Source organism: Engraulis encrasicolus, chromosome 17, assembly GCF_034702125.1.
Source record: "Engraulis encrasicolus isolate BLACKSEA-1 chromosome 17, IST_EnEncr_1.0, whole genome shotgun sequence".
Classification (NCBI taxonomy): domain Eukaryota; kingdom Metazoa; phylum Chordata; class Actinopteri; order Clupeiformes; family Engraulidae; genus Engraulis; species Engraulis encrasicolus.
In genome coordinates this window covers 39,602,960-39,612,665 of record NC_085873.1, presented here as the reverse complement: position 1 = coordinate 39,612,665, position 9,706 = coordinate 39,602,960, and the positions used below count along the sequence as shown (strand labels likewise).

The window sequence follows — 9,706 nt, the reverse complement described above, 5'->3', positions numbered from 1 at the left end:
AACACCATTCCCTTTATTTAGGATTTAGTGGCGAGCGTCACTGTTGAGAGAGATTTGAGTCGCTCTTACGAAGGACGTTGCTACAATCGTTAACAAAGACGCTTTGGAGAATGCCACCCCTGACGATGACAAATTGAAAAGACAAGACTATGTACACAGAGAAATCAAGAGGGAGATACAGCTGGATGGTAATGAGAGGGAATGAACAGACACAGGTGGAAACAATCAGAGCAGAGACAGATAGAGCCGAAAGCAGCGTGGCAGGTGATTGAAATAATTAGTGCTCGTTAACAGGAGCAAAGACTGAGCGTGTAGGTGTGGCAGCAGATGAAAATAAAAGAGAAGCAGTGGAGCAGAGAGAGAGAGAAAGGGAACCAGAGAGAGAGACAGACAGAATAGAGAGGTGAGATCGGGTCCGTTCGAAACAGGAAAGGCAGTTGTCCTTCCAGTGAGCTAACTGGACATCGAGTCATGAAGTGTGGATCGAAACGAAAAATTGCTTTATTTCATCCCTTGGCAGTTGACTGCATTTGTGGGCGTCACGGGGATATTTGAGGGCAGAATCAGATGCTGACTTGTGCTGCCTTGCACCCAAAGTGCTGTGCACCACCTCCCTGTCAACCGGAAACCTGAAAACCAACATGGCTACTACCCAAGCTACTACCTTATCATACTCTTTATTCTGACACTTATGTATGTAGATATTGAGAATCGAAGGGATAAATCAACATTGTAGTATCTAAATATGCGGTCGCTAGATCTATTTATAGCCTATTTTACGATTCCGCCGTCTGACGGTCATTCACCGTTCAAATAGCATGTGTAAGCTAAGCGCTAACGTGATGAACGTAACTCCAGCCATAGAATTGCCGTAACATCAAATGCGCAAGGCAGCGCACTCGTTAGTAATGAATAGGAGCAATAGTAGCCCAATAATAATAAATACAGTTATTTCATTTGTCAGCACATAGGCTTGCATACATTGCTTGTGGCAACAATGTAGCCCTCCTGACTACATTAATGTCTTTGTTGATTTTTTTTAGCCTACATTAAAACCCCTTGACTGTAAGGCGACCCGGTGGCGACCCGAATGACTTTGAACTTCAACTTGATCTTCATTCCGCAATTGTTTATAATCCAGGTGGTGTAATAAACCCACACCCTTAGAAATGATGGGTTGAAAATAACCCAATTCTTACTACCGTGCTGGGTAACTATTGGACCAACCTCGCATTGGGTTGTATTTATACAATGAATTGGGTTATAAATTTCAACCCAACAGGTTGAGTAAAACAATTAACTCAAATGTGGGGTTATTTCTAACCAAACCGTTATATTGAATGTACTTTATTGTTGGGTTATTACATCATATCCTATATATGGGTTATACAGCCCCAATATTCTGTTTAAATTACTTAATTATGAAGTTAAATTTACCCAATAAATGTATCACTTATTATATGTGACACAGGCTGTGCAAAATAAGCACACCAGTTTGTGCAATACATTGATTTTATTGTCCCATTTTGTTTTCACACTTTTCACACAACAAAGATGATTGCATTTAAATATAAAATAGAGCAATATAACAGACATGTTATCATACAGTCAAAAAAGGCAGGAAGGGATATTATTCAAAAACATGGACACAAAAAATGGAAAAATTGTAACAACACACTGGGAAACACTTTCAAGCATTGCACATTATGGAAAACTCATTATTTACTAATATAGAGAAATAATACAGCCTACTTTTTCAATATACACTTTCAAAGTTTACAAAGAAGACCCATGTTGAAAGTGAAGGGCATTATGCCTTCAAGTTGTTTCTATGAGCACATTTTTACTTGGGAATAGAATGGGGAAAGGTTATATGAGAACCTCAATGTTGATACAGAGATAAATAAATGTGTTTGTAAGACTGCTTTGTGACAGTACCTAAACACTAGAAACAACCAAATAGCTGAGGTCATTGTAGTGTCACCATGAATTTGCTGGTGTAAACCAGGGGTGGGGAACCTATGTCTGGAGGGCCGTTTGCGGCCCCTGAGACAATTTTAATATTATGCAGCTTCATATGAAATATGGCATATTTTGTAAAAGAAACATTTGCAATACAATGAAAGTTATATTCAGGGGACATATAGAAGTTAAGGTCTGTTTTAAGGTGGCTGCATTCCATATAGGCCTAGAGTGCAGGGGGAAATCCTAGTTTGTGTTAATTGTACGGCCCTCGGAGGACTTTCACGGCCCTCAGAGTAATTTGAAGTGGCCCTTCAAATGAAAAAGGTTCCCCACCCCTGGTGTACACTTACAATAATACACAGTGTTTCCAAAACCAAATGTGAAGAGCAGTGCATTCTGTGTAGAATTTGCAATAAAATCTTAGCTGGGTGTCCCTTTTAAAGGACTGTGCGCATTGAAGCTGGCATTGCTGCCTCCGCCTCCTGGGTACAGAAGCCTCGTCAAAACTCTCTCGGCCTCTGAATGAAAAGAAAAACACACATGCAACATTTAGTTACAAAATTATAAAATGATGATGACATTGCAAGACACAGGTCAGACCATCTGTGAAATAAATGGCTAAATAAGAAAGTGTTGGCTATTAAAAACAAATATCAGAAAAAAAAATGCTTCTGATATGAGGATCCAATTGAATGAGGTCAAATCACTAGCAATGAAACTCAATTTGGTCAGGGCTTAAGTGTAGGCTATAAGGATGCACTAGTGGTAGCCAAACTATTGCAACACGGACAAAACAGTGACTTACCCACAGTAGGCTAGTGCTGCACAATGAAGAATGCCTCCTTTCTTTCAGCAACATCCAAGCAAATAGCCTAAAAAATGGTGAGAAACACATTTGAAATTATTCTAACTGAATAATAGGCTGCATCCATTTAGTTGCAGCAAAATATATTTTTAAGTAGGCTATGCTCATCACATTACACCCAGGAGGTCTGTCATTGCCTTACACCAATGTCAATACATTATTTTTCTTTGAAAAGCACCGTATTCGCTTTGGCCTGCCCACACCGAAAACTATAAATAAGGCCCACTACTCACGTCAGTCAGTCGGTGCACTGCACTGTGACAGGTGACAGCTCTGTTCAGTCCTGGACGTCTCCTTCCATTTTTTCATAGCTGCAATCATATAGCAAATAGAAAGCCACATTGTTGTTAAACCAGAGGTAGTAGCTATACCATGCTCGCTGACATACTGTGTTAACCGTCCTGACATGTCTGTATATCGAAGCCCACTTCGCGGACGTCCAGGCTTATCTGAAAAGCTAGTTCTAAAACCACACAGACTAGCTGCACCAGCCATGAACTAGCCTACCTTGAGCAGAGCTGCAGATGCCAGCGGCATTAGTACAACTGAATAGGGATACACGGCACGTCCGTATTTTCCGTTGTTGTTATTATTAATTTCTCTAACTTGTGCTGATTTGTGCTACTTATTCCACGCGAACTCGCGGCAGAGAGTTGATAATATTGGCCCGCCGAGAGACCAACTTCAGAGCGGCGGCACTGCGGCCAGTTATTTGTGTCGAGAGTTACCGTGGAAACCAAAAGACGGTTGGACACAGATTGAAGTTACAGGCGAGTTTCGTGAAATTAAAATTCATCCCATCTGGTTTCGAGACGAGATTCATTCCAATGTTTCTTATGATTAGATTAGTTGACTCCATTTCCATTGGTTTAGGTAATTGAGAGTAACCAACGGTTTAGGTTTGTGTAGAGACTACCTTGGGCAACGGTCTTCTTATTCAATGGGTTCATACTTCATAGATCGATCGAATGGAAGATAAGGAATGCGTTGGATGAACGAATGGCTATCACACATCTATCAGCTTTAGGCAGTTAGGCCTAACTAAAGTTAGCTGGAGACAAAACAGTAAAAACACATTACAAACCTTCATTTTTGTTGAAGACTCCGGTCAGTTCACTTCTTCCAGGGCGGGCAGGCAGAAAGAACGTTATCTGCAGGGAACTCTGATTTCAAACGTAGCAGGGCAACACAGTGTTGGGTACAATAAACCAGTGAGTTGGGTTATTGTGTAACCTAACTAATAACCCAATCAGTAGAGTAGCATAGATGTTCCCCACTGTACCAATATTGAGTTAGAGTAACCCAACACTGCATTAGAATAACCCAACACGTTTACCCAACAGCTGTTATTCAGCACTTGGGTTGACAAAACAACCCAGCATTTCTTAGTGTGCAAGGAACATTATATATCATTGGAAAGCTTAGACCCTCGGGAACACACCTAGCACTGCTATACAGGGATTTGAACACATTTTATGTGCATTATTATCAATTTATTACACAACTTTTTTTTACTGTATTTCAACCACAAGTTGTACAACTCCACTCAAACTAAACCACTTTATTGTGAAAGAATCCCTCAGGAATTGTGCTGTTTTTGCCTACACTTCCATATATGTCATATGATCAATGGTATTCCACATGATCCCCAGACCCTGCTGATTACATGGGCACCACTGGAGTGGCTCTGTGACATCCCTGCCCTGAAAGACAAGCCTTAGAAGAGAAGTAGGCAGGTCCTGTTTTACGCAGCTTTGTGTTGGCTCATTTGCTTTGAATGACTGCAGCTCCCTCAAAGCAAGAGCTAGAAACTCCATTCTGTACTACCACTACCACGCTTGGCTACTGAGAGGATACACTTTTTTGTGTAAAACTCACCTGTTTACCACCATACATGCTTGACACAATCTAAAGTAAATTTGTTAATCTTGGTCTCTTCAGATCACACGACATGGTTTCAGTGATCCATATCCTTGGTCTGTTCATCTATCTTGAGACCAAGATAAACAAATTTGCTTTAGATGGTGTCAAGCATGTGTTGTGGTAAACAAGTGATTTTTACAAGGAAGTGTATCCTCTCAATAGCCAAGCATGGTAGTGTGACTGACATGGTTTGGGGATGCATGGATGCTGTCAACATTGGCAATCTGAAATACACCTTAAAGAAACATGCATGTCAACATGCACTGTGACTACGGAAGCAGATCATGATATTCTCCATAGGATTGCATTCAAATCTCACACCAATCTATTTCAGCCAGGTGCACACTCAAAATGTGAAAGTTCAATTCAAAGAAAGGTTGAAACGCACACTGATGACCTCCTTTTAATCCTGTTTCATTTCGAGACGATTCGAGATGATTCGAGACAACACAGCCCCTTCTCTACCGGATTTGAATCTGGGGTGTACTCACTTTTGTGAGTACATGTTCAAACATTAATGGCTGTATTTAGTTTTTTTCTGAGTGAACAAGAAATTTAAGCAGTTAAATATGTTCTTAAAGGGTCACTAATCATTGTGTCAAAGTGACACTTCTGTAATGTTTCCAATAAAAAGATATACTCACAAACTTCAAAAACTGTGAGGGGTGTACTCACTTTCGTGATATACAGTAATCTCACTTCAGAGATTCATCTGGGAGTCACTTCCTACCTCTGAAGGGCTCCAAAACTCTGTCTTTCTCTCCCTCTCTCTTTCTCTCTCTCTGTCTATCTATCTTGGGTAAACTGTATTTGAGTATCCTATGTAACCTACAGTAGCCTTGAGTTAAATGTAATGTTACCTTGCAGTTGATAATTAAATTGTCATATAACATTAATTCATTTGCATCTCCTCATCTGTATCATGCCATTTGCCTTTCCTGTGTCTTAAGTTAACACTGCTTCTGCTTCAAATGCCCACTCCTGGCCGTCCTTGGTTAGGAATAAAGTGGAGAGAAAAGTTATTATACTTTTACAGCAGAAAAACCTGCCCAATGTTAGCCATAGAAATCAATAGAATTGGATTTTGAATTTCTAGGTGGGTTTTGAGCATTTTTCTGGGCTGGAGCATCACAGCTTGCAGGTGCATCACAGTTGGACAGACATCACTGGAAAGGAGAAGCTGGAGCACACTTTATTTTGTGCACACACGCGACCAACATTTCGGGGTTGCTACACCTTCTTCAGAGTCAAATGATAGCAAGAGAGAGACACACATTTCAAGACTTGACATTCACAGGTAATCCCACTTGGTTTGGCTAAATTGGTCTCATCTCATTGCAGGTAATTGACCCCATCCCCCAACACCAGTGGAAACGGGTGAATCATTTTGGTCCTAAAGTGAAAAGGGGAAGCGGCCAGGGTGAGTTTGAAGCCAGAATGTAGTCGTGAAATAAAAGTTCCATGTCTTTCATGCTGCTGTTACGACACTCTTCATTACAACGCTGTTTATGTCATCACAGTTTCAAATTGTAAGCATACAAACTCCGTATAATATCGATACCCGTTCCTGACTTCAATCACTGTCTATGATGGTCCATCACTGATAAATAGGCGGGCGGAATTGGGGGACGGGCAGAATTAGGCGACTTGACTATAACTTTCATACAGTCAGTTAATGTACCTCAGGTAGACTGCCTGGGATATAAACCGCAGTTAGGCTACAGCAATATAGTTAATTTGCTGTGCGATATCTGGAGTGAAATCTGGAGTAACATGGCGGCCACAGATATCGACCGAAGTTAGGCGACTTGACTATAACTTTCATACAGTCAGTTAATGTACCTCAGGTAGACTGGGATATAAACCGCAGTTAACACGAATTGCACACAGATTTCCCCGACATTAGGCTACAGCAATACAGTTAATTTGCTGTTCGATGTCTGGAGTGAAATCTGGAGTAACAGACGTCGTAAAACAGGTCGTAAAAATGGTCACCTTATATTACAGTACATACTTGGGTGAAGTGTAAGATCTAACTGGTATTTATTAGTGATTGGTGGACTCACAATCCCTGTAAACTGAAAAATTTCAAGTTGTCATTTTTACAGTGCAAATTCTTAGAGAGCTGGTCCTACAGACATCAGACTGAGCCTGGCTCTGAAGCTTCACAAACATTAAAATGTATTTCAGTTCATACACTTTGTTTAATATACTTCTTCAGAACAATGAGTTCCTCTACAACCATTACTATCAGACACCCTTTACAAACTAAGGGATAGCAACAGTATTTAAACACTACTAGATATGTTTACATCAAGCAAAGAATTCAGTGTAACATTCATATTCACATCACAGGCAAAATTATTGTATGAATAAAGTGGCTTTATGTAAGAACTGTTAAAGGGTAACTTCAGTCAATTTCAACATGCAGTTGTAATGCTCACACTACCCTGGACTTGTCAGTACCTGAGAATTTTTTTTTCTTCAGCCTTTTCCGAGATCCTGGTGATTGTAATGGGGCAGGCGTAAAAAAATAAATAAATAAATAAAATAAAAAATTAAACGTCTTAATTTATTCCCACTAATAATAATAGGTTATGCATACTTTCAGCGTTGCAACTAGCCAGGGCTGCGTTTCCCAAAAAGTCTTAAGTTGTACTTAACTTTAAGGGACTGTTCGTAATTTACCGGGGGGGGAGGGCTGGTGCGTAGGGGGGGGAGGGCCATGATGAAAAAAAATGAGGTGGAGGGGAGGGCCATGGCAAAAAAAATCGGAGTTAGGGGGAGGGCCATGGGAAAAAAAACGAATTTATTTTATTTTATTTTTATTTATTTTTTTAAACAATAATAAAACATGCTCTGAAACACATCGCTTTGCGATGCACGGTCCCGGTGCATATAGCACTGAAGCGTGTATCTGTAGTCAAAAAACTATCTGTAGACTAACTAACTGTAGATTGCCCGCGCTGACTCTCTTTCACTGTAGGATTGCTAGTGCTACGGAGGAACATTGAGCATCATAGAAAATGCCCGTGAGCAAATATCAAACTAGCTGAGTTGAACTATATGAGCTAAACAGTTTGGGAAGTTTTGACAACGAAGTGGATGGGCATTTCCAGAGGAATTTTGGAGAGGTGTTGTAGTCAACTGGTGGTCACAGCCTCTGGTAAGCCATGATTTTATTTATTGGCACCGCCGTGTGCTTTACATCTGTGTTCAAATAACTTTTAGACCCCAACCAGACCGGAAAGAACAGTACCTAGGCCTAGACGTACTTTGGTAGAACGGTGCAGTGACGCGAGTTTGTTTTGTTAGCTTGTGGTGTCAAGGTACAGTAGTAATAAAAGTGGTATTAACGGCGATGTGTTGGCCATGCATCATAAGGTCTTGAAACCATTGGAGGAGCTAACTTGTTGTGAAGAGAAGTCTCATCACTTTGGTGAACAAAAACGGACCGAGGAATTATGTACATTTAAAGCGTGACGGGAGAAGGGAATGTCACCAAAGTTGTGCATCGTGTCAGGTACTTTTGTTTCTTGCTGTGGAGATTGGATTCGTAGAAGCGTGTATTGGTATGCTAGGTCTTGCCTGTTGCTGGTGAAGTAGTCTAGCCTAGCCTCGGAGTTGGCTATGGGGTGAATCTGAAGGAGAGCACAGCCGATGGTGTGCCTGGCTTGTCTATCATCACAGTTGTCAAAGTTGAATTGCCGCGGTGTGTAATGGCTGTGCTATTGTTGGATGTTTTGGAATGTTGTACTGGTTCTGTTTTGGCAATTTGTTCCTTTTGCCTCTTGCTGCTGATTTGACCACCATAGCACCACCTATTAATGCGTCTTAATGGCCTACGTTAAATGCAAACTAAAGGTGGCTTTCTCACTCTCCCTGTATCAATAGCCAGCAATGGCTCGAGCTGCTTTGGCGCTTAGCCTACTTCTTGCTCCGATCACATCCCGAACTCTTTGGCCGTCAGAGTGTATTGCATTCGGGAATGTAGAGCTATGCGTGCGTGCGTGCGTGCTTTTATGCGCGGTCTGGGAGACAGGACAGGGGTCCTGATCGAGATGCACCTGATCCACAGTCGCAATTGCAAGAAAATCTAAATTATTTGAAAGCCCGGTCACCTCTTACGAGTGCATCGCATCGTCAAAGCATTTCTTCTAATTTCACACATTGCACACTGCCCATGCTGAAGAGACAAACTGTCAAGGCAGCGCGATTTGCTCGTGAACGCGCCCTCACCTCCACATCAGGTGCGCGTTTCACTTCCGCAAGAAGAACTTAATAATGTCAAAGTGAGATGTTAAAGAAAAAAAAAGTTAAATCTAGCCATCCTTGTTTAGGCTACATAAAACATGAGGAAGTTATTCAGATGTGATTCGCCATTCCTCACCCTAAAATTGATTAGAACGCAGGAAATTGCATCTAAAAAACAGATTTTTTTTTCACATCACCCCCTGGTCAAAACCAGTTCCTGCGTCCCTGGCTTCGCTACTGTGCTGAACATGTAAAACGTACCTTGTGAAAGGCGCTGCTTGTCGAGCAGGGAAATATTGAAGCTGCGGTGGGGAAACTCTCTCCACTTTGTAGTTTACAGTAGTAACAACTCGGACATTGGTATTGAAATGGAAGTTTTTTTTTTTTTATTATTATTATTATTACTTAACACGTAAAACAAAATAGTGAAGGCAATTTGTCTTGGTGACCGTGGAATTAAAAGGCATCCCATGCAGCCGCAGAGGTAGATTCTAGCGGCTTAGGTATCCACTGATATCGATAGCACATAATAGGCCTAGTGCAGACAACCGCCCTTGATGTAGGCTATACTCTGACTGTTCTCATGATGGTTGTTCATCTACCAATTTTACATAATTATTTTTTACCTGTAGGGGGAGGGCCATGGGAAAACAAAATTGAAATGGGGGGAGGGCCATGGGGAAAAAAATTGAGGTGGAG

The 9,706-nt window shown here is 41.1% G+C and overlaps 1 long non-coding RNA gene across 2 annotated transcripts; it reads right to left on the bottom strand.

The window, feature by feature from the left end:
• Positions 1-1,255: 1,255 nt before the first annotated feature.
• On the bottom strand, positions 1,256-4,213 carry LOC134467483 (uncharacterized). 2 transcript variants are annotated; one of them, XR_010038572.1, is made up of 4 exons: positions 3,915-4,213; positions 3,064-3,141; positions 2,771-2,837; positions 1,256-2,483 (listed from the first exon to the last, which is right to left on the bottom strand). It is a non-coding gene; the product is annotated as an uncharacterized LOC134467483 (long non-coding RNA). The 2 variants fall into 2 exon arrangements; XR_010038571.1 differs by lacking the exon at positions 3,915-4,213 and adding an exon at positions 3,338-3,759.
• Between the last annotated feature and the right edge of the window lie 5,493 nt (positions 4,214-9,706).